Source organism: Molossus molossus, unplaced genomic scaffold (assembly GCF_014108415.1).
Source record: "Molossus molossus isolate mMolMol1 unplaced genomic scaffold, mMolMol1.p scaffold_m16_p_4, whole genome shotgun sequence".
NCBI classification, from domain to species: domain Eukaryota; kingdom Metazoa; phylum Chordata; class Mammalia; order Chiroptera; family Molossidae; genus Molossus; species Molossus molossus.
Window position 1 is genome coordinate 122,918,753 of NW_023425377.1, and position 23,957 is coordinate 122,942,709.

Below are 23,957 nucleotides of genomic sequence, written 5' to 3' on the forward strand. Positions count from 1 at the left end.
GAAATGTTGATTAGAATAGGGTTATAGAGAAAAATGCAGATATAAGGTAACTGAACTGGTAAGCCGCAAACGCCATGAATAATTATTTCGAGTATTATCTCTCAAAGTGTTTGTTTTGTTTTTAGCTGGGACAATAATTCTAAATTAGTTTATGACATTGGTGTTAATACTACAGAAATTAAAAGAAAATTTAGATTTATTTAACTTTAGTTATAGGTGTTTTAAAGAGTCTTTCAAATGTTCTTAGATTTAAAATCATAATAATATATTTATTTATTTTTCTTTTCTTTTTTTTAATCCTCACCCACGGACATTTTTCAATATTTTGTTCAGATAGAGTGGGAGGGAGAGAGAGAGAGAAACATCAACATGAAAGGGACACATCGAGAGGTTGCCACCCACACGACCCAACCAGGGCCAGGGACAAACTCAACTGAGGTACATGCCCCTAGCAGGAACCGAACCCAGGTCTCTTGGACCGCAGGCCGACGCTCCAACCGCTGAGCCAAACCGGCCAGGGCTATTTATTTATTTTTGCTGGTATGTGCCCCTAGCGGGAACCAAACCCGGGACTCTCTGGTCCACAGGCCGATGCTCAACTGCTGAGCCAAACCGGCAGGGCCATAATAATATATTTATCATGTGATGAGGTTACATCAAAATGATGACCACCATATAAACTTACTTATGCACATGGACAAGCCCTGGTAGGGATATCAAAAAATTCAACACTGGTATGCTAAGGTGATAGGAATACATTTTACACTCTATTTTTACTTCAAAATTATTATGTCCCTACATAAATTGTTTTTATTGAAGTAAGTAAAATGTTGAGAAATGTCTTTACATTGGACTATATTACACAATTGATTTAGCACCTTACAACTAACATCTAATAACATACAGAGATGTTCATATTCTTCCTGGTAACTCACAGATTGTAATATCTCTATTGATCTATACAATTAAAAAGAAAAAAATGTTTTGGGTATCTCAATAGGAGGCATTTTCCCAATATGAACTTGCGGGGATATGGAAAGCTACTGTCTACCTTTGAGCAGGCAAAGCTGACGTGAAGTAGTGGCAGACATCCACTGAAGGTGACTTTGAAATTTGGGAAGATCCCAAAGTCATTGGTATCCGACGAATTAGGGAGGCGGTCCGACGGTTAACTCTCATACTTGGACTTCTGAAATGGACTAGACTTTTGGACTGTGGAAGAGTTTGGACAGAACTCCTCTCAAGAGGTAGCTTAGCAAGGTTTCTAGACGCCCTGCCTTTTCTTGGAGGGGTGCTACGAGCCGATGCTCTCCAGTCTGTCCTGGATGTAGAGTGGTGAGGGTGTGGCCCAAGAGTCACTCTGAAGCCAAAGTGACTCTGAAGATGATTCTAAAAGCCATGCTCACGAAATGTCTCGGTAAGTGGCAGTGATGTTTCTAAAATCCTACGTAACCTGCTGGTGTGACCATTCTGCAGGCAACACTCACGGGTCTGTGCATTCTGACTGAGGTGCCTTTCTAACTGTAGAAAAGCCACTGAAATAGTAATGTGGCAGGCTGGTCCCTCCGGCTAGCAGGTATTGATTACTCCGTGCATTTCCTCTCCACTGCAGAGGCTGAGGGCTAAGGGACTTCAGTCTTGTCAAGGGGGGAGGTGGCGTGCGGACAACATGCTGAGCTGATCCCCGGCATCCCTGCAGAGGTCCTGCAGTCTCACTGGGTAGGTGTCACTGGGGGGGTGTCTGGCTGACCTTCGTTGTTCTCAGTGGTGGCTCACTTTCTGGGTTACTTGGAAAAAGGATTCAACATGCAGAGTGGTTTGTTACCTTCTCAGAGGAGAAAGGCACAAAAACACCTTTCTCTCAATATTGATCCTATTTTCTTTACTCTTACTATAAAAATCATTTGTCTCTATCGTTTTTTCTATGAATCTATTATTATGTTGACCCTCCTCCTCTCTCCTGCGTCTCTGGAGATTGTCTTGCTCAGTTCAGAACTATTTTTAAAGGGTTTAACTTACTATCTTCTATTAAATGCAAAACAACTCGATCTATTTTGTTTACATGTACAACACACTCAAATGTAGTTTAATATAGTGAGCGTCATTCCTGTTTTTAGCTTTCCATTTATTTGTCAAATGTAGCATCGGTTAAGTATTTTTTTGAATGGCTTATTTGACATGGGCTGGGGTGGACAAATTTAAGTAATTTTGAATAGAATAAGTGAAGACAGTCACTTCTGGATAAACTTTTGTCACTGTCACTACAACTAAGATCAACTAAACATAATTTTATAAGCAAGTTCGACAATGATGTTTGCAGTTGTTGGCAAAATCACCCTTAATTTGGTCTGTACCTTTGTATAAATATGTATCACAGTAGGCTATCCATTCCAAAGTATCATATGTTCCCCATTTTTATAATAGAGGTACAAATAAGTCCTCATTACTCCAAGGGTGTCATGATTAGCGTTTGTGGTCATTTTCATTCATCCCTACAAGGCTTTTATAACAGAAAAGGCTGCAAAGAATCCGAGGCCGAAAGAGTGATCATTTGTGAGATGGTAGTTGTTACAGAGACAGACCCCATCATTGGTTTTCCAAATGAGCAGAGAGGGAATGATGAATCACCACGGCAGCTCACTGGGCGAAACACATTTCCCAGAGCAACGACTGGGAGTTCCTCAGAGCAGTTGAGTGGGGGTGGCATTCATCTGGACCCCGTTTCCTCACATGGAAATCCTGTTTGCAGGGCGGGCTCAGTGTTCGCTCTCGGCACATGAATGAACTCCAACAACACTGCACCCTCTCTGCTGAGAAGTCTCCCTTTGTGGCGTCCCTGTGGCGAGGGGATCTTTCCCAGCGGCACGCTGCTCTGGAAAGTAATTAAATTTAATAGTGGCTGCACTTAATTTATGGCCACAGGGGGAAGTAACCACATGGACAATAAAAGCCACAGCTTTGCAATGAGTACGTGTGGCGCTGTGGCACGTCCCGGGAAACGCGACTCTGCCATGCAGGGCGGTGACATCGGAGGTATGTGTTGCCTCTCTTTCCTGCGCCGCTGTATTTTTAAAGGAAAGCAATCTCCTCGTTGTGACTGTCGCGTCCCCCAGACGGTGCCCAAGGAGGTTCTCCTTTCGTTCTCAAATCGCTACATCAAAGCTTTGACACCCTGATTCTGGCTTTTGCTTCCAGGCACATCCTTGGCTTCGGCTTGGACATTCCCATCTGCTCCGAAACAAAGCATTTAAAAGAAACATTAGTTTGCCGCTTGGAGTCTAATGAGGTATTGATTTTCACTGGATTTGAATTTAGATCATTTATGTCTCAACATCAAGAGGATGGTCTTGTTCGGTCATTCTCGGTGAAACTGACACGTTGCAAAGTCATTAGATTACATACGACTTTTATGTAGATGAAAATGAAATAAAAATTAAATAAAATTATGTGAATGCTACCAATTATTTTTTGAAAAATCCTAATGACTTTATCTGTGGTCTTATTTGCTTTCAAAGGCAAAATAAATAAAAGTAATATGTGTTCAAGAAACAACTGTGTCTACCATGTAAGATGTGAGAGACAGGCCCTGGCCAGTTTTGCTCAGTGGTTAGAGCGTCGGCCAGTAGACCAGAGAGACCCGGGTTTGGTTCCCGCTAAGGGCACGTACCTCGGTTGCAGTTTGTCCCCGGCCCTGGTTGGGGCTGTGTGGGTGGCAGCCACTCGATGTGTCTCTCTCACATCGATGTTTCTCTCTCTCTTCCTCCCTTACTCCTTCCCACTCTATCTGAAGATAAATGCAAAAATGTCCTCAGGTGAGGATAAACAATAGTAATAATAATAATAATAACAAAAGATGTGAAAGACAAGCCTGGCCAATGTGGCTCAGTGGCTGAGCGTCGACCCTGCACCAACAGGTCGCCAGTTCGATTCCCGGTCAGGACACATGCCCAGGTTGTGGGCCCGATCTCCAGTGGGGGGCATGCAGGAAGTGGCCAATCAATGTTTTCTTTCATTGATGTTTCTCTCTCTCTCTCCCTCTCCCTGCCTCTCTCTCTAAAATCAATAAAGGGAAAAAGAATTTAAAAACTAAAGGTGTAAGAGACAGTCTCTTGACAGCCACATGCTTTGCGTAAGGAAAGTGATGAAAGCCGGACCTGCGCTTCTAAGTTGGCGGTTCTCAACCTGTGGGCCGCGACCCCTTTGGGGGTCGAACGACCCTTTCACAAGGGTCGCCTAAGACATAACAGTAGCAAAATTACAGTTATGAAGTAGCAATGAAATAATTTTATGGTTGGGGTCACCACACATGAGGAGCTGTGTTAAAGGGTCGCGGCATCGGAAGGTTGGAACCACTGCGAGTGACTCAGCAAAGGCTGCGTTTCCCGCACAGTGATGCTGAATGGTCCCCGCCACAGACCCAGGAGAGCATCTCGTTAGTCCGTCGTGAGCACTCCAAGCATTGGAAACAATCTTACTTCTACCTGCTTAAACTTGGCTAACTTTTCTCCCAACATTCTTCAAATGTTGAAGCAGGTGATATCAAATATTCCCCATGTCTTATGTTTTTCAATAATCTGTTTCATTTTAAGTTCATATTTATTCCTTTAAATACTTTTATAAAATTTTCCATCTAAATTATATACATGAAATGCAGTACTAATCAGTACTAAAATAAAATAAAAATATAATGAAATGTAATGAAATAAAAAACATGAAATAAAAATAAAAGGTAGTGGTACTAAGATGAACATTTGCAATAACATGGGTGCATCTCCAGACCACATGCTCAGCAAAATAAGTCAGACAGAAAGTCAAGAACCACATGATTCCACTCATATGTGGGACATAAAATTGAAAGCAACAAATGAACAAACAAGAAAAACAAACAAAAACTCATTAGACGCAGACAACAGTGTGGTGGTTACCAGCGGGAAGGGGGTGGGGTAGTAAAGGGGTCAACTACACGGTGATAGAAGGGGATCTGACTTTGGGTGGTGGGCACACAATGCAATATACTGAGGACGTATTAAAAAATGTACACTTGAGACCTATGTAACCTTATTAATTCATGTCATCCCAATAACTTTGATTTTAAAAAAAGAAAAGAAAAATTAGGTGAGACCATCATCAGGAGCTGACAATACACATAAACTGTTTATTAACATTTTTATTCTGTGGTTCCTTGGGGTAAGTGCAAATTGAACAATGACTGCCATATAGAAAGCACCCAATAAATATTTGTTATAATTATTACTTATTTCACCTTCTAAGTAATAGAAATGTAAGATGAAATATTGATTTAATCATTGATTTTTAAAATTTGTTGAAACTTTGCTTTGTGAAAATTGTTACGTTGGCAGCTGAGGGAGACACAGATAAGGCCCTATCTATACAAATTTTACATCCTATAGAAAAGATGTACATGTATACAATGGAATGCTACATGGCCATAAGAAAGAATGAAATCTCACCGTTTGAAACCACATAGATGGACCTAGAGCCTAGAGGGCATCATGCTAAGAAGTAAGTCAGACAGAGAGAGACAAACACCACATGATCTCACTTCTGGGTGGAATCTAAACAGCAAAAGGAGCAGACAGAAAGCAAAAGCAAACTCATGGATTCAGAGAGCACACTGACAGCTGCCAGATGAGAGGGTGTGGGGGGCTGGGCGAAGCGGTAAAAGGGTTCAGAAGCACAGATGGGCAGACACAGAACTGTCACTGGGACGAAGCACAGCATCGGGATATAGTCATCAGTCCTTTAATGACTATGTGTGGTGCCAGGTGGGTGCGGGACTCATCAAAGGGACACCTCGTAAGCTATGTAGATGTCTGAGCACTATGCTGTACACCTGAAACTAATGTACTAGTGAATGTCAATCGTAATTGAAGAATAAAATTCTTTTAAACATCTTACATCCTAGCCCGGCTCTTGTGGCTCAGTGGTTGAGCGTCGACCCATGTACCAGGAGGTTGCCGTTCGATTCCCAGTCAGGGCACATGCCCAAGTTGTGGGCCTGATCCCCAGTGGGGGGCATGCAGGAGGCGGCCAATTGATGTTCTCTCTCATCAATGTTTTTATCTCTCTCTCCCTCTCCCTTCCTCTCTCTCTAACATCAATAAAGAAGAAAAAAATTTTTTTAAGTAAAATAAACATCTTACATCCTAGAAGATAAAATTAGATATACATTATAATTATATGACATATGTTTTATTATATATTTTATATAAAATAAATACATGTATATGTAATACATGTCTTGTATAGACATATAATATAAAACATGTATTATATATCTGTAGCACTATGTATGATAAACACATAGATACATAGATCATCAAGCAGACAGTAACAAAGACAGTGGACATATGTTTGAAAGTTCAAAGGCAGAGAGTTCTTAATGAAAAGTAATGACCTAATGATGCTTAAATTTCAGAACTTATCTAAGCATTCAGTTTTGGTTTTGCAAGCCTGCATACCAGTGTAAATCCCTCAGAAAATTATGTAAGAAATATAGTCTCAGTCAATTTATAATATTTGTAATGAGTGGTAATCACACTTACACTAATAAAAATATTAATATAACAAAAAATTCCATTTTAAAAGATGTTCTTAAAATACAGGTAATATGTTATTCTTGACATATTATCTAACAGGATATTGATACTCCAGGTAATTAAAAGGGTATTTAAGAAGGGCCCACATGACTTCCACTATTTATTATTACTATCAGTGGTAGAAAATGTATTTTCATCTTTCGTCATAGAATAAAAGACCATTTATCCTTCATGAGAAGGAATGAGGACATACAAAAGTATAACTGCTAAATAAGAACAACAGATCAGTGGGAAAACCTGAAAATATGTGCATTTAAATAATTCGATTGGTAAACATTTAAGGGATAGCTTTCTGTTAAGTAGATAGACTCAAGTCTGGTAAGTAACTGATAAATACTTATATATTTCTACACAAGTACACTTTCAAAGATGAGGTATTCTTTTATGTAGTAACAGAACTGTGGTCATAAATATAGTAACCTAGTTCCTAGCAACTTTCAAAGTGAAGATATGTGCACATGAATTTGAAATAGTCCATGGAAATTCTCCATGAATATATGCAAGCAGTTTATCTCTTACTGAAGGTGATCATTTTGAGAGAGAAATCACTCAGCTGACACATTTTTTTTATGACATCGCCTGCACTGCACTACGGACTCTAGAGGAAGTCATTAATTCCAAAAGCTTATAGACTCCACATTCGTAGCTTTGCAAAGTCATTCATTATCCAACAAAGAAAATGTTCGGATATGTATCTGTATCTCACACATTGAAACATTTTTTCTTAATAAAACATAATCTTTTCAAAGAATATACAGATCCCTTTGTTACGAAAAGTAGGCTAAATAGAAAGTTTTACAGCTCTTGGGTGAACATATTTGATCCAAAAATGTTCTATTCCAAGCAAGTTTATTGTGCTGAAATGTATCACCAATGTGCAACAGTGAAATTAAAGTAATTATAACTATGTTTTGACTGTTGGCCTGTTTTTAGAAAAAGAAACCAGGAGGCTGGCTGTCACTCCTAGTGACACTGAACACAGGATCTCGAGATGCCGAGTTCAGTGTGAGGACGCATGCTTCATTTACACTTTCCTCCGGTTCTCAGTCCCTGCTCCAGACACTTTCGTTACCATACATAAACATGCGAAGTCTGGGGGGAGCTCAGTTTGCGTGTTGTTTGCTCGTGGAGTAAACCTTTCTGTTTGGTGAGAGAACAGGGAGCAGAGAAAGCTCTTGGAAGAGTTCAGTACAGGATGGCGGAGGTCCCAGGCCCTTCACTGGGCGAAACAGAGGGCAGGGGGCTTTTCCTGACTCACTTGGGGCCTGTTTTTAACACGGTCTTGCAGATAGCTTGTACCCTGCATATTTCATGACGAAGGTGCGTCGCTGACACACGGGGTCTGCAGCATAGAGGAGCTGCCGGGGGGGGGGAGGGGGGGAGGCCTGTGCACGCTCCGAGGCTGTAAACTGGGTTTGTATTTATTCTCCCGCCTCCTCCCTGGCCTTCCAGCTGTGGCCCATTTCCTTGGCAGCGATTCTCTCCTAGTTTCTGTTCAGCCACTGTCTGCTTTCCCAGGGAGCGGGCGACAGGGAGGGCCGACTCATCACGCAGAGTGACCTGATGCTATGTGCCGCGTCCTGTCGGGGCTGCCATCTCCAGGGTCTGTGCAAGCGGTTCCTGTCTCTCTCTTTCGACTCCAACAGAGAGATCCTGCCAACATCTTATTCACTGAATCCGGCGTTTTGAAACGTGTTCATCTTTTCCACCCTCATGTGCATAAGATTCACGGTGCGCAAAGCAGACCGTGTGCCTCGGCCCAGGATTCTGCACGCGTGTTTGACGTGTTCTGCACACAGATGGTACCTCAGGGGCCGTCGGGCTGCCAGGAAAACATACGCAACAGTTCATGACAATAAATCACAAACACACAATCAAGAACGATGTCTTCCAGGCTCGTTTTGATACTAAAATGGCGAGAGAAGGATAAGTCGGTGTTTTTTCATAGAAAGCCGAGGAGAGTGAGAAAGGGTCCGCAGCTGGAACGTTCACCTACACGCCGTCAGCGCGACCAGTCCCTGTGCGCGTGTTATCATCATGTCCGTCGTCTTCGGGAAAAGCCCAGTGCTGGCTGGCAGGGTGGCCATGAGGAGGCTGAGGGCAGAGCCTTCCTCCTTGTCTGGAAGTCCCCACCTCCTGCCTTCCGGGGGGCTGCCGGAGAAACAGCCCCATGGGGACAGGCGCACACCTGCATGGGAACATGTGTCTTGAGAAGGCAGACACCCCAAAGGGGCAGGAATGAATTCCAGCTCACGGAGTATTCAGATTTATACAAAACATTTACCCCAGGAAACTGTAGAGGGTGAAGACTGAACGGGTAGAACGTACTTCAAGCCACTGGAAAAGACAGCAACTAACCTCTTATAAAAATCATCAGTTCGGGCCCTGGCCGGTTTGGCTCAGCGGTTAGAGCGTCGGCCTGCGGTCCAGAGAGACCCGGGTTCGGATCCCACTAAGGGCACGTACCTCGGTTGCAGTTTGTCCCCGGCCCTGGTTGGGTCGTGCAGGAGGCAGCCACTCAAGGTGTCTCTTTCACATAGATGTTTTCCTCTCTCTCTTTCTCTCTTCCTCTCTTTCCCTCCCACTCTATCTGAACATCTGAACAAAAAATGGAAAAATGTCCTTGGGTGAGGATTAAAAAAACAAAAACAACAAAAAACAAAAATAATCAGTTTTGGCTCATCCATTCATTTTTGAAGAACAGCGTGATCTTTCTCCCAGCCAAACTGTCTTTACGTGTGATGTTCCCGTCCGACACCCACACACTTCGCTCGGATGCAGCCGGAGGTTTCCATGCGCACAGAGTCCACGCTCCCTCACTAGCCTGTGAAGTCGGCATCATTATCTCACTTTTCCAGATGGGAAGACAAAACCTCATTGTTACCACGGACAGAAAAACATACTTCTGTGACAATGCCAAGAACCCGAGGCCTAATTAATGAACCATAAAAGTCATCCCCAGATTTCCAATGTGGGTAGTTGTTAAGAGTTCAGATATCTTGTTGAGCTTCTTTTTTTTTTCCCCCAATTTTTATTAATTTATTTTGTTACAGATATTTCTCCTCCCCCCCCCCCACCTCCTCCTCCCCATCCCACCTCCCATCCCCCAGTATTGTTGCCTGTGTCCATTGGTTACACACACATGCATATAAGCTCTTTGGTTGATCTCATCCATCCCCTCCCCCCTCGCTCCTCTGAGGTTTGTCAGTCTGAACCGTACTCCTTTCTGTCTCTGGGCCTATCTCTCTGCTTAACGTACTAGAGAAAAAGACTAAACTTTGACATAGGAAATGATACTTTTTACTAAAGAACAAATAGTCTCCTTATAGAAAAAAAATTATCATCTGCAAATTTTAGATTTTTTGCATCTACAAGCTCTTAAGAGGAATGTGTAGTAGGTTGTATTGGCCTCGCCACTGAATTAACCACAAAGTTGTCCTTCGTTAAAGCTGCATTGGATCCAGATCAAATTAAAATCCTTGTAATCAGGGTCTGACTAACAGCCTAACAGCTTAGATTCCTGAGCTTCGGCAAATTCCCAGTTATTCCTGTTTAAATCCACTTGCTTCTTGGGTGCCTCCTTAACCTATGGGACCTCTGCTCTGTTCTGTTATGGGAAAGGGATCAAGTATTACAAATTTTACCTACTTTCTCTGTTTTCTGTTCTTTTTCTTTTTCTATTTTCTTTTGCTTTCTCTGTTTTCTAGTGCTGTTTATGCTGAATAAAGTCCACCCATTACCTTGTCCTCAGCTGCTTCCCAACTCTGGAGGTCGCGGACAGGAGGGAATGGGTGGGTTTGTGGAACTCTCAAGGCCTGGTCTAGGCTCCCCTCCCCCCACCTGCAGCAATCCCAAATCCCAATCACCGCGAGAGTTCCTGGCGGTTTCCCTCTCAGCCTGGCCTGGCCTGGTGCATCCCCGTTAAGCAGGTTTTACTCGTTACCCACGGGAACAGGACGACGCAGGCTTTCTCTCGAACTGACTCAGGCCAGGATGGAAGACCTGGAGGAGTTCCGTCAAAGCTCCTTACGCGATCGCCCACAGCCAGAACCTTCCAACTCGTAGCCGATACACGTGAGCGCGCTCTCCCGCCCACGCGTGTCGCATTTCCCGGCCCCGAGGCCCTCTAGCACAGCGCTTCGTGGTCCTGAGCACGGCTAAATCCTCTTCTAAGGAAAAGGCTCGGTCCAGCATTTTGAACACGCGAATGCTAGTTTGTAATGAAGAAAAATAGTATATACGTTAGCGGGAGTGGGATAAAGGTACAGAAGAAAACAGACCGAACATGAATGTAGGCAGGGTCAGCTCCGTGGCCCCACGCGGCCAGCTCGGCCACCGCTTTGTGGACACCCTCATCGACGTTAGCCAAGGGTCCCACGGATCATGCAGAAGTCAGGTTGCTGATCTACTGTACACTCACGGTCGGCATCGAATCTCACACCCCAGCATGCGCCCTACCGGAGGGGCCTTGCCGCCACAGCCCCCTTAGCAACCTGAACACTGCGACCGGGACGCAGGTGTGTCCTCAGCCTCACTTCAGACCGGTTGGTGGTCACGGGCCGGGAGCCGCTCCTCGGGCTTGTCCGAGAGGCAGGCTCATCTTGTCAGCAACAACGTTTGCTGGAGAAACAGGACTTGGGGAACAAGGGGAGACCGGCCGACACTATTGAAGGCGGCAGGTTCCCCCAGGCCCGCTGGGAGCAGGGACGACACCGCTCGTCCGCGCAGCCATGGGGACTGAGGCCTCGGGACAGTGTGACGTGCACATGCGGGCATCACACAGCCGTGAAAACATACATCAGCGCTCCATCCGTCGACAGTGACCCATTCTCACAAACCAGTGTTACAAGGAAAAAGGAAATAGCACACAAATAGGTGACTACCGTGATAAAGTTTATGAGATGTCTACAAGCACGAAATTCAAGCTATACCCAGTTGTGTTTAACGGGGGGGGGGGGCACAGGAGGGCCGGGTCCGGGAGGGCACAGGGGGACCGGGTCCAGGAGGGCAGGGGGGGCCGGTCCAGGAGGGCACGGGGGGGCAGGGTCCGGGAGGGCACGGGGGGGGGGGGTCCGGGAGGGCACGGGGGGGGCAGGGTCCGGGAGGGCACGGGGGGGGGCGGGGTCCGGGAGGGCACGGGGGGGGGGCGGGGTCCGGGAGGGCACGGGGGGGGGGCGGGGTCCGGGAGGGCACGGGGGGGCGGGGTCCGGGAGGGCACGGGGGGGGCGGGGTCCGGGAGGGCACGGGGGGGGGCAGGGTCCGGGAGGGCACGGGGGGGGGCAGGGTCCAGGAGGGCCTGGGGGGGGGCGGTCTGGGAGGGCAGGGGGCCAGGGTCCGGGAGATGAAGTCGTCTGCAGCCCCGGCGCCATGGGCTCCTCCTGCCAGCCGGTCACCCGAGTGGAGCACAGCCAGGCAGCTGTGGGCACGGGGGCTGTCGCAGCGGAATGGCCTGCGATCCGGCTTGAGTTTCGCCTCGGTGGCAGTCCTCTCTATCACCGGGTCCAGAGAGGAAACCACAGAACGTGGGCTCTCACGTGGAAGTCGGCACGGATGCCCGAGGCAGGGCCACTGCTTAGAAAGCAAACTGCGTGGGTTCTGTGCTCAGAGGGGGAGGGGCAGCTGCGTGACCGGACACAGGGCTCACAAACGGGGCCACACGTGCCCTGGGCGATTCTCTCTCCTGCTCCACAGTTCAGTCGCCAGGCTTGTCTGGCAGGGGTCAAGCATCTGCCATCCCGGGTGACCACTTTGCTCGTGAGCTGAGACAGGCCGCGGGCTGCGGGTGGGCTGTGGCAGCTCCTTGGCCGCCCAGACACCCTCCCTGAAGCGGCCACGCCAGGCTCCTGTCACAGGTGCTAGGGACGCAGCGGCTGGTGACACACACATGCCACAGGGGCCATGGGGTCGCACCGTCCACATTCGATAGCAGATAATCGTGGGCACTTTCAATGACAGGAAACAGAAAGAAACCTCGGAGGCCCCCCCTCTGTCAGCAGATTTGGGGAGGGAATCCATCCCATTCCATCTGCTTCTGTTCTAGTTTTAGATGATCGTGGAGATCATTCTATCGAAGGGGAGACACGTGCTTTTAAATTTAGAAAAGTAATATCCACATAGTTAAAACAGGGGCCCAAGATGCTGCAGTATTTCACACACACACACGATACTTTTACACTTAGAAATAGATTCCCGTGGTGTTGAAACTGTTCCCTCACTGTTACCAAACATCCTGTACAACATGCTGCGGTCCCTGATGCGGTACCACATTACAGCTCGCTATTTACAACGCGGCAACAATGTGTCAGTGGTAAAAGTAGGGCCATCTGAGGTGGGGGAAGGGTCTCCTGGTGTTCAAGGATCATTTCACAGAGCCATGGCCTCAGGAACGGCTTCAGACCTTCCCCGAGCGGACTGATTCCAGCCTGGAGCCTCTTCAGGTCACTATTTGATCTTTTTTGGTTAATGATCTGTTTGTTCATGGCTCTCAGAGCCCGAGAAAATGCAGTATTTCCTATTTAGTAAGGTTCATATTACTCCACAATTGTTTGACTTTTGTGAGTGAGGCCTCAACCAGAAGCTCGAAATCCAAACTGTGGTCACAGAGTATTACTAACAAGTCAGCGTAAACATGAGACCCTAAATTGTGGGGACGGGAGGGGAAGGTGACAGTGAACCTGAGGTCACATGTCTAAAGGAGCCAGATGCCCTGCCCTTGACCTTCATGTGACTTCAAGACGACTGACAAATCTATGTCAGCCAATCTTCTGCGACCTTCATTTTTTTTTTATCCTCACCTGAGGATATTTTTCCATTGATGTTTAGATAGAATGGGAGAAAGGGAAGGGGCGGGGGGGGGGGGGGAGAGCGAGAGAGAGAGAGAGAGAGAGAGAGAGAGAGAGAGAGACATCGATGTGAGAGACACATTGACAGGTTGCCTGCCACACACACCCTGACCAGGGCCAGAGATTGAACCTGCAACCCAGATACATGCCCTTGACTGGGAATTGAACCCATGATCCTTAGATCCTCAGGCTGATGCTCTAACCCTTGAGCACACTGGCCAGGGCTTCTGCCACCTTCTAAAGCCTATCATTGATCAATAAAAAGGCCAGTTCTTAGCAATACACATATTCTAATAATAGTCAGTGTCCCACACTGAAGGCTGCCTTTTGATCGTTAGAGACCTGGGCAGCTGAAGTACAGACCGAGAAACAGCGGCAGAGAGAGAGGGACATGTCCCCACCCGCCACTGCCCACGTCATCTGTGTGCTGAGACGTCACTGGGATCGAAACCTTGTCACAGCCACATACATTTCTATAAGTTCAAGGTTAACCATGACAGTCTGGACACTGAAGTCAGGTGTCTTACTGAAGGTCATGCCAGTTAAAAAAATCTACGCACAGCCCTGCTGGTTTGGCTCAGCAGTTGGAGCATCAACCCATGGACCAAAGAGTTGCAGGTTCGATTCTGGTCAAGGGCACGTACCCCGCTTGTCGCTTATTCCCGGCCCTGGTTGGGGTCGTGTGGGACACAGCCAGTCAATGTGTCCCTCTCACATTGATGTTCCTCTCTGTTTCTCCCTCCCACTCTATCTGAAGATAATTGGAAAAATACCCTCAGGTGAGGATTAAAAAAATGGTCTATGTACAGCGGCACGAGCTCAATGTCAGCTGTCACAACAGCCGAAGGGAGAGAAGAGCCACGACGTGGGGACCGAAGCCCTGCAGACTGACGTGCTGGAATCTCGCTCCCTGCTGCTTTGCTGCCACCGCGGAGCCTCGTGCTCCACGTATTGGTTGGGCCTCAAATGCCATGACTCCTCCACCCCTCAAGGTCCCCTCATGCGCCCGCGCTTCGAAATTTTCTAGGGAATGTGAGTAGTAACACTCCTCTCTTCTCCTTTTGAGCTCTGAACCAACTTTGGGATCCGACATCGGTGTAAGAGAAATGGAGAGCTTTTATCGACTTCATGATGAGTGTGATTAAATTAGGGAATGAGCGTCGGGACAAGAGCCTAAATCAGCCTTCTCTTACTTCTCTGATTTAAACCCACCTCCCCCAACCTCTGCTCTTGGAAGCAGACGTGGTCTCAGGATGGAATTGGGTCAGTAAGGTCCAGTAAGGGATATTGAGAAATATGTGCACAGGACACGGGAATGCCAAAAACCCACGGGCTGATGGGAGCAGAGCCGTGCTGGCCTTAGGCACAGCGGTTACAAAACTCACAGGGAGAAAGTCCCACGAGAGAATCACCATTGAGGGGGCTTAGAAAACCCGTCGGGGAGACAGAGCAATACACAACTTGAAGGCATTGTTCTGCCTCTATTCTGTCTTCTGCCACAACTCCTCCTTGGCCACATCCCCCCAGAGTAGAAGGGTCCACCTAACGTAGTCCACCCAGGTCCACCCACAAAGAAGCAGAGACTGGGCCAGTGGTGAACTGGGATCTGGTCGACCTGGAAAGCCGGCCCATGGATGGGCCTTTCATCCCATGTCCTCCCAGGCTGCTGGGTCTCCTCTGGGAAGGGAAGGGCACACTCCCCTCCCCTGGTACTCCCGCACAGAGGACGTTCCTTCCCGTTCAAAGCAGGTAGACGTGGAGAGCACGTATTTTCCCCAAGACTTATCAGCAGCCCCAAGAAAGCAAGGAAGTGGTGGAAAACGACAGCCTGCCTGTCTGTCCCTGAGCAGGACCCGCCTGGAGGCCCGAGCTTGGACGGCGAAGTCCCACGGGTTAAGAGAACAAATGCCTGGGTGGTATCAGGAGGACCTGTCGCTAACAACATGCATCCACACGATTTCCTGGAGAGCTTCCAGTCTCTCCCTGAACAGGAAGAAATGATTTATTTCAAAACTATAACCAGGGAAAAATAAAAAGGAACCATGCATGGAAGGAAAACCCCATCTAGGTTCTCCTTCTGGGGATGCCCTGTCCATGAACAAATCCCTTCCCTGCCCCGGGAAGGTGAACCTTAGGGAAGGCACTGCCCACCAGGGGCGGCCTGCAGCGTGAGCAGAGGGAGGGCAGGAGGGCGCAGGAGTCGGGCCGGAGGGCACGGTATGGTCTCCAGTCCAGCCGTCCAGCTGCAATACAGAGGGTACCGGACTGTACCGTCCTTCCGTCCGATGCCTGCACTTACTTCTCTGCGGGTCGGGGACTCACTGGGGAGGGGATCCATGTCATCACCCACCTCACTGCAGGCAAAAGCTTCCCAGCCTCTTCTGGTGCTGATTGTCTGCTTCCAGTGACTTCTTTTTAATGGACTTTTCTGCCAATCTGTAGAATGGTTCTTGTTCATCCTCATGTCCCCCTAGATGCATTGTCCAAGCAACAGTGTTTCTTGATTTCTGTGGTTAGGGGCAGGGTTGGGCCACTTACACGAAGTCATGGTAGATGTTTCTTGTTTTTGTTTTTTTGTTTTTTTTCTTTATTGAATTTTAGAGAGAGAGAGATGGAAACATGGAGGAGAGAGAACATCGATTGACCGCCTCCTGCACGCCCCCCACTGGAGATCGTGCCCACAACCTGGGCATGTGCCCTGACATGGAATCGAACCAGTGACCTCTTGGTACATGGGTCGACGCTACCACTGAGCCACACCAGCCAGGCGAGTCATGGTATATGATTGAATGGAAGCTTTACTGCAGGTTATGAAGGAAAGAGTTCTAGTCCTAAAGCATAAATTAGAATTGAATATTATACTTAACATATTAAATATATTAGTTGAATATTAAAATCACTATGCCTAAAAAATTATTCAGCCTTTATTAGTTGTACATCACTATAATTTTGTCACTATTATACTAATATTTTATATGACTATGTACAAGCTTTTTATAGGTTCTGTGTTCTTTTAGTTTTTTCCTTAATCAAATTCTTTGTGTTTTATTTTATGTGAGAATTCAACAATCGCTTTACTCTGTCTTTTCTCTACATTCTGCCTTTGGACCTATCTTTCTATATCCAGTTGGACCATCAAACCACTTTCTTCAGGAAGACTATGATTTCATAAAGAGATTTCTGGTGCCGATTCTGAATTATGCTTAAAAAATTACATTGACTATAAACTCTTTGAAATTCTATTAGGTGTCAGGCTGCTAGGTGTGGGACCACAACATCACTGTGAACTAATCCTAGTTTATAGATCACTCGGTAATTTATCCAAGACCATGAAGCTTGTAAGTGATACATTTGGAATTTGAAAATAAATCATTCCTACATTTTATAGCTTCATGAGGTAATATGATGGTTGTTTAGTGTAAAAATTAAGCAGCATTAGTTAGCTCTGTGGCTTATGACGAAATAAATGTGGTTCAGAGTCTCATAAATTTAAATATTAAAAAAATAGTAATATTACAACCTAAATATCAGAATTACTACCTGAGCATAGTATTCTTTGGATTTTGAGTTTTTTTAAGTGGTAATTTATTGGAAATTCAGTTCTTTACTTTTCTAGTAAAAATTTTTAGTAATCAACCATTCAGTATACATTTACATAAAATTTTGTATATATTGACCAATTCCAACTTAGAAGTATAAACTCTAAATTTCAAGCACAGACAGTATCTAAAATTAACCAGTACAATTTGTTTTTATTTGTTTTGATGGGAAAAATCAGCCTGTGGCAAGTGTATTGTATCTGTGTCCAGTAAAATAACTTTAAATGAAAACCTACAAGTAATTTTAAAACAATGAGTTTAATAAAATTTAAAAAATTCAGATAAGGACCTTAAGTATCCTGAGGTATCAAGAAGATGTCAAAATTCCAAGACGTCAAAAATGTTCAGTGACTCTTTCATACTATTCTTAATTTGCATGACTCTGATTATTAGTGCAGTTGAGTATTCTTACAGTTTTCACAACAATGTAACCCAAAACTAAAGGTTTTCTTTGCATTTAATTTTCAAATCCAAGCTTGCGTCATTTCAACCTTCACCAGCTACTAGAGATACAATGATAGCTGGTTCTCACAGCAGATTGTCACAAACCAGCCCCGTGTGTGTGTGTGTTTTGTGGCTTTAAGGTTTGACAATATTTGAAAAATAAAATTTACTAGCAAGAAAAACCTCTATGGTCATCTTTATTTCTTTGTCTAAGATCATGATTAATGCAAATTTTAGTCAATGCATTAAGTACTCAGTCCAACCTTGTGGATAGAGCATAGACCACCTGAGTTGGGCAGGTACACTCATTCAGTCAGGGAAAGTCAGGATGCTAAAGGATTGTATTTTATATTTTATACCAAGCATAAACCATAAAATTTAGATGATTGTATTCACCAAGAAACAGACACATTTTGGGGCAGCAGCATTAAGCCCACTTCATTGTATGAGGCAAATTGGCCATCACTTAAGTGCAGAGGCTGATACAGTGATCCAACAATCGAACACAAGAAGTCTGCTTGGGCTTCCGGCTTGCAGACTGGCTGCCAGGGGCGTAGTGTCACTGGAGAATGACATGGCTCTTCTCTGTTCTGGCACTTCTGACAAGGATCACAGTGATTGTGACTTGGTGAGCCTTTGGGAAATAGAATCACTGTTCTTTTTTTTTAAGAAGTGGGGGGGGGGATCTTATTCTGTTTTTGATATCATACATCTTTTTGCGTTTTTAAAATGTCTAAGAGTGATCTCATTTTGCTGGTTTAAAGAAAAGAGTTAGTAAGGGACTTGTGATAGGGATTGCCTCATAGAAATACCAAGAGCTGGTTGACTTTGGAAAGAGGACCTCCTCAGTGAGCTGGGGGGCAGCGTGGCCCAGGGACTGACTGGACGTTTGATTTGAGACCAAAGCAGATCTTCACTATGTGCATTTCTCTTCCTGGACACATTACTGTATGTGGGATCTCTGTATTTTCAGATACTTACACTTTTATATTAGAAATCCCTATTCTTTATACAGGCTTAAAAAAAACAAACCTGTAAATGAGAATTTACATTGATATTAATATGATGCCACTTTTAGGATCCCTTAATCTTCCTCACTGACAGTTTCATTGGTTCTTGAGCCTTCAGTCTATTTCTCTAAACGTAACGTAAGACGGTCCTGGAGGCATCTAAAGAGTCACACAAGCCTCGGGCGGGACACAGGACCAGCAGCTCTCGGGCCCTCACGGGAACTAAACTTCGTGCTTTCATTCAAATGATGGGTGATCTGGTTCAAGAACAAGGTACAATTTCTCAGCTCAGCCCAACTGTGTACCAGAAAATCATTCTGTGTTTGGATATATTTCGAAATAACCCCTGGAGAGGTTTTTCGGCTTCTCTGATGCCTGATAATAATGAAATAAGCCACTGATCTCTTCTGACTAATTTTAAATATGGGATTAATAGTTAAAAATCAGATACTGGAAATAGAAGCCACCATGTCCCCTGTTGGGAAAATCCATGTATTGGTTTTTCTTTTCCAGTTTTCTCCTCTTTCTTCTTCTTCTTCTTCTTCTTCTTCTTCTTCTTCTTCTTCTTCTTCTTCTTCTTCTTCTTCTTCTTCTTCTTCTTCTTCTCCTTCTCCTTCTCCTTCTCCTTCTCCTTCTCCTTCTTCTCCTCCCTCCTCCTCCTCCTCCTCTTCCTCCTCCTCCTCCTCCTTCTCCTTCTCTTCCTCCTCCTCCTCTTCCTCTTCCTCCTCCTCCTCTTCCTCCTCCTCCTCCTCCTCCTCCTCTTCCTCCTCCTCCTCCTCCTTCTCCTTCTCTTCCTCCTCCTCCTCTTCCTCCTCCTCCTCCTCTTCCTCCTCCTCCTCCTCCTCTTCCTTCTCCTCCTCCTCCTCCTCCTCCTCTTCCTCCTCCTCTTCCTTCTCCTCCTCCTCCTCTTCCTTCTCCTCCTCCTCCTCTTCCTTCTCCTCCTCCTCCTCCTCCTTCTCTTCCGCCTTCTCCTCCTCCTCTTTTTCCTCCTCCTCCTCCTCTTCCTCCTCCTCCTCTTCCTTCTCCTCCTCCTCCTCTTCCTTCTCCTCCTCCTCCTCTTCCTTCTCCTCCTCCTCCTCCTCCTCCTTCTCTTCCGCCTTCTCCTCCTCCTCTTTTTCTCCTCCTCCTCCTCTTCCTCCTCCTCCTCTTCCTTCTCCTCCTCCTCCTCTTCCTTCTCCTCCTCCTCCTCCTCCTCCTTCTCTTCCGCCTTCTCCTTCTCCTCCTCCTCCTCCTCCTCCTCTTCTTCATCTTCATCTTCTTTTTTTTTTGTAATTGGGGAAGAGGTGTACCTCTTGTGTGCACGCCTGCAAATATGTAAGACTGAGGGTGTTTTGTCTGAGTTCCTATTGTACGGGAAGGGAAGCAGTAGCACCAATTATTTGCAATGAAAGTATTCACAGCCTCTGAAAACAGCCATTGAAGGGCAGACTATAAGGAACGAGAGGGAGGCAGCTGCGTTGCCTAATGTTCATTTTCCTAATAGCTGGGAGGCAAGTGAGCCTATAGAGTCCGCCTCTGCCTTGTTCTTTGACTTGCTACTGAATATAACGAAGAAAGAAGCCCCAGAGAACATTGCAGACAAATCTAGAAAATTAGATTTAATGTCACTAAGCAGCTAAAAATAAACATCTTTAAAGCCTGATCAAACCCACCAAATATCTGGGGTCAACTGGAAAACTAAAATGCCTTTCTCGTGTTATTTCAAATGGAATCTGAGGTCAAAAAGCATCACAATGGACTCCTTCTTCCATTCCGGATACTGCGCAGATTTTGTAGGCATTGTTTCAATGTATCAGTATAGTCCTGAAACAGCACTGCTTTGTAACCCTCTGCAAAAGAAGGGGAACCAAGCTTGATACAGTGAAGACCGTTTCACTCACACCATGATGCAAAACCCATTTAAAGAACCCTAGCTTTTTATAAATGATGCGTATACAGCATATGTACATATATATCAGACTCTTACACTTTTGCACATACCTGTAAGTCCAGAACAAAGAGCCACCGAACCTGATCACCTCCTTCATTCCACAAGCATTTCCAGGACATCCACAGTGTGCAAGGCTTTGTTCCGGGCGCTGGGGAGGCAGCATTCATTGAATAAATAATCCTGGGCCTTGTAACGCTTACGTTCATAGCTGGAAGCATTCAATACATAAAATAAATAGACAAACTATATTAAATTGGTTGCAGACTAAAAAGTAGAAAATACTAATAAGTAAATAAATTATGCAGGGGCAACCGGAGGTGTGTTGGGGGAGGGGGGAGTTTTGTCTGCGTGGCTCATGACATTGTCCCCGGAGCAGCCTTTGCCTGGAGAGGGGAGTGAGGAGGAGAATGTGTGTCAGGAGTCGATGGCGGGAACAGAAGCTTCTCGACGCCAAATGAAACCAGCTGTGTGAGACAGGGGGGAGCAGGTCGCAGGCGCTCTGCTGCGGATGGGAGCAGCGGTGAGCTCAGCATCTTGGCTGTGACGGGGGCAGTGGAAAGTGGTGGCCACTACGACCACCGCGATGCCTCCTCAGTGGGCAGACGTGTGTGACACTGGGGTCACTTTAAGGATGGCGAGGCCACCGCTGCAACGGCCTCAGGGTTCTCGTGCATCGGCCGCGTCCACACCTCCGCCTTTTAAATGACTCTAAGTGCACAGTGGTGGAAACCGTCCCCGTACCAGACCCAGAGAGTTTAGGACATGATGGGTTTCGGCTCTCCAGCCACTGTAAATGGAACTTGAAATGGGGGAAACTGAGGTGGTGATGTCCTGTTCAAACATCCTATGAGAGGGAGAGGAAGCGGATACAATGTTCAAGAGGAAATGGTGAGTGTGTGAGTGTGTGTGTGTGTGTGTGTGTGTGAGTGTGTGTGTGTGAGTGTGTGTGTGAGTGTGTGTGAGTGTGTGTGTGAGTGTGTGTGAGTGTGAGTGTGTGTGTGAGTGTGAGTGTGTGTGTGAGTGTGTGAGTGTGTGTGTGTGTGAGTGTGTGTGTGTTCACAGCGACCCTGAGGCTCATTAATGACTTTGCCTGTCCCCTCTGAGTGGTACTAGAAGTCATTAAAGACTTTCAAGAACAGTGACATGATGTGGCTAATGTTTTAATAGAGTATTTTTGATTGACTGCTATGTTCTGAAAAGAGGCAAAAAAAAAATCAAGGATGAAACAACCCAGCCCCCAAAAAAGTCTCTGCTAAGAGTGCTGCTGTTGAAAGTGAAGGGAGGGGCAATACCTAGAAACGTAGTTTAAACCAGGGATAGCCGAGTTCACCCTTGGGTTAGATGGAACATGGTAAGAGAAGTAGGCTTGTGTGGGGGAGGGAGAGAGAAGAAACTCAGTTTGATACTGCAAGTTTGAGTCTCCTGGTGAACATTCAAATAGGTAGTCAAGTGGACTCTTGGAAATATGAATCTGCATTTAAGAGGAATGAAAATAGAAAAAACTAGAAATCATGAGCAAACAGAAGGTGTTTGGAGCAATGAGGTTGATGAGAGCCTCAAAGTCATGAGCACACAGACAAGAAAAGAGGACCAGTGTGTGGGAGGCCCAGACAAGGCTGACATCCACTGCAGCAGGGTACTGAGTGCATGAGTTGAGGGAAAAACCAGTGTTCTAAGAAGTTATTAATAATGGCAAGAGCTATGACCACTAGATACTGAGTTCATAGAGTCAAGTACATGATCATTGTAGTAAAAAAAAAAAAAACAGACAAAAACATTAACAACCTGAGAGGCTAGAAATGTGCCTGTTTCGTGGCATGGGATGATGAAGTCCCGGAATTGTGACGGAAGTATCAGAAGTGACAGGGAGGTGAGAACAGAACTCTCCAGAACAGGGTGGAGAGGGCCCTGGTTCTGTAGACAACTACAGCAAGAACGAACGGATGGCAGGGTGACCCAAGGGCATGGAACTTGAAGCTGAGGGACATGCAGAACTGAAAAAAAAAAAAAAAAATAGCTTGGAAATGCCTGAGTTCGTAGAAACGAAGATTCCCCTCCCCCCATGCCTAGTGACATGACAGGCAGGAAGGGCAAACAGCCACCGCTGGGAGGCGTGGAAAATTCTGGGTCTTCAGGGAAGAGCAAGACTTCTGTTACAGCAAGACGGGGTGTTCCGAGAAAGGCTGGTAGTACTACTGAAGACTAACAGTAAGCCCCCCAAGTTGTGGGGGGGGTGACTTACAGATGCCAAAGAAAAGATGCTACAGAGCCATGCAAAGATCAGTCTGCGAAATGGGCTCAACGTCATCGGGTCACGGATGGCAACAAGAATGAAGAAATGATAAGGTTCTTCCTCATAGTAGCCATGTCCTGGCTGTTGGGAGAAGGGAAAATGGGGGTCTTCCTTGTGGGAGATACAATTCTGGGGTCCTCTCTCGACACAACGGTGGGAGAGGAAGAAACTCCCTCTCCCCTCGGGGCTCCTCTGGCTGGTCTCATCATCAAACAGGCATGAGACAGGCTAGCAAGAGGAAATAACCAAATTTAATTACATACACATGTGCAGAAACACTGCCTACGAGGCAGAGTCAGAGACCCCACGCACACGAAACGTCTAGAGACAGAAGGGGAAACTGGGGTGTATAGGAATGTTCTGACTGGGGACGAGGTCATGCACCTTGGGGCTTCAGGAGGTAACTGCAGGGAGAGAACACATTCAGGTCATTTGCCTGACTGCATAGGCAGGTGATAACTCTCCTCGTGGGCCAGGCTCCTAATTTAAGTTCTTCCAGACAGCTAAGGGAAGGAACAGACTTAACCTTGAGCCCCCAGGCTCTCTGAAGCCTTTAGCTCAAAGGGATCCATGCATCGCCTCGGGGTGGCTGGTTCTGAAGCCATCCACAACCAAACGAGGGGTGGCAGGGGGCTGGAGGCGGTGATTTCAGTTTAAATCATTTTTCTTTCACTGCCAACATAAGGCAATATTCTCATTTTCAGAGATGTTTGTGTCTGATCGATGAAAGTTTAGCGTATCCTCACCTTTACTTCCCAAAACATGCAGGCTTACACAAGCATTGCTGGTGAGAAAAGTTAGGAGCGCAGTTGGTTACCGAGCCAAAACCAGGTGAAAAATGTTCATAACCCGTAAGGAAATGGGACGCTATATCCTTGCAGACAAGTTAATATAATTTGGAGTCAGAAAAGATTTGGATTCACGTGGATTTGTGGTATTGGGTCAACTGAGCTAAACTTACACTTCCCACAATTCCTGTCTTGCTGTTTGAAGTCAGCAGGTGAGGGATGTCAGGCCGTCACATCTTCCTGGGCAGCGTCCCCTGAGCTGTTGCATATCATGAGGGGCCGTGACCAGCTGGCTCGGCTCCTTGTGTGGGACAGAGCTCCGGCTCCTTCCACACCTTCCTTTTGCTTCCCCAGCTCTGGAGCGCGAGTGTGCTTAGCTCTGTGACAGACGCCACTGATTATCTTGCAGGACACCCACATCATCAGAACTG